At 46.9% G+C, this 1,778-nt stretch overlaps 1 protein-coding gene across 1 annotated transcript in view; it reads right to left on the bottom strand.

Annotated features, from left to right (window-relative positions):
- The window catches only part of LOC143282035 (cAMP-dependent protein kinase type II regulatory subunit-like), an 11,141-nt gene extending 9,728 nt beyond the window's left edge, over positions 1–1,413 (bottom strand). The window contains exon 1 of the mRNA XM_076587460.1: positions 1–1,413. This exon is cut by the window's left edge and continues 273 nt beyond it. The gene's annotated coding sequence lies outside the window, so the exon portion shown is untranslated.
- Positions 1,414–1,778: the final 365 nt, after the last annotated feature.

Below are 1,778 nucleotides of genomic sequence, written 5' to 3'. Positions count from 1 at the left end.
CTCCTTTCGCTGCCCCCCCTCTCCCTTCACTCTGACCCCCTCTCCTCCTTACCTCCCTTCCTGCCCCTCTTTCCTCCTCCTCTCTGCTCCCAGGTCCCGCTAAGAGCTGTGACGTGTGCCCCTCCGTGTGCGGTAATGAACGGTGTGTTGTTTCTGCCCTCCTGTCCCCGGCACTGGCGGCTGCCTGTTTGCTTTGCTCTCACTGGGCCATGATAGCGTGTGTTGGGCACGGGGCGACAGGCTGCCTCTCTTTCCTCCTGCTGCTGGCTGCTGGCCCTCTTTCCCGCTCAATCACCCTCAGTTAACTGCTCAATTTTCTCCGCTAAGGCTGCTTGGTTCCGGCTTTGGAGGAGTCAAACCTTTTTTCAAGCTGAAAAGAGCCGTTTGGAGTCTGAGTGGGTGATCTATGTTCCAATGACCTTACACTGATTTGAATATATTTCCTCTTGCGTAGGATCTTTTCCAACTAAAAACAATCTCTGAGGAACTCTCGTTGTTCCTCCAATTATGACGAGTTTAAAGGAAAGCAAATTCACCGTGAACACCAGTTTGACTAAATTGAATCTATTGAAACCCTCGTCTTGTTTTTCAACGCTGAAACAAAACAAAATGCAGCTTTAAGTACGTCGTTTTCGTTAGAGAAACACAAGAAACAGACAGACTGATTTAATTATACGTGTTTAATTTTTTACTGAATGTTTGTGTCCCCGCAAACCGCAGCTTTTCTCAAGGACATTACACAATGCAACGCTGTTCAACCCGGACATCTGTCGGCTGTTTGTGTTGATGGCTGTAATCAGTTACACGTGACAGCCACCATCTCACATTACCACAAACGGCGGCAGTGTATGTTGACTTGACTGAGGAAGAACACAGGCACGAGCTCTTGAATTCAGAGGTTTGGCTACCACACCATTAAGACACTCCGGCAGGCCGTATCTTTTGTAGCACGGTCTGCGTTGCTTTACTGTCTCCTAATGCGCTGTCTCTTTCTTGATAATCACGAGCAGCTTGCAGGATACGTTGTGCTTTGGGATTCACTCCAAAAAAATATTTGTGATGGACGTTTGTTCACGATGATTTTTCCCCACTTTTGGAAACGAATTCAGATGTCTTGCAACAGTTTTGGGTGTAACGGCCTAAAAGCAACTTCCACAGCTGTCCTTGCCTGAACACACTGCTTGACGGCAGCTTGATTGTAGAAATCTTCCTGAAATAAGAAGTGTATTCAGACAATGACACGTTACTTTTCCTTTCCGCAAAAATCACTGTGTATATTTTCTCAGTCTGATTCACGATTTTACACTGAAGGGAGCCGCCAAGAGTGATTTCACCCTGGGACTGATGGGCTGTCAGTACGACTGACACGCTGAGTCCCCTGGTGCAGTCAGCTGGGCTGGATCGTTCCGGGGGGGGGGGGGGGGGGGGGGCGGTGAAGCGAGAGTCCCTCTGATCAATGACGACGTCACCGTCACGTGGCTGACCCCCTCACCGATCTCTGCTGACCTGAAACAGATCGATGATGGACAATTCCATCAGCAGGCCTGCTACAGGCTGCCATTCCAATGTGGCACACCTCTATAATAACATGCAAAACTAAAAGCTGCTGCCAGCAATTAAGAAGTGGTTCTCTGTGACATAATGGAGGACATATTTTTGATAAGAATATCGTATATATAAAAATTGTGATCATCATCATTATGATAATTCTTCTTCTTCTCTGTGACAATGGAGGAGATATTTTTGATAAGAATATCATATATACAAAAATTGTGATC

The sequence above is a fragment of the Babylonia areolata genome, chromosome 5 (genome assembly GCF_041734735.1).
Source record: "Babylonia areolata isolate BAREFJ2019XMU chromosome 5, ASM4173473v1, whole genome shotgun sequence".
NCBI classification, from domain to species: Eukaryota; Metazoa; Mollusca; class Gastropoda; order Neogastropoda; family Buccinidae; genus Babylonia; species Babylonia areolata.
Note: the sequence above shows the minus strand (reverse complement) of the source record. Positions and strands in the feature narration are given on the sequence as shown.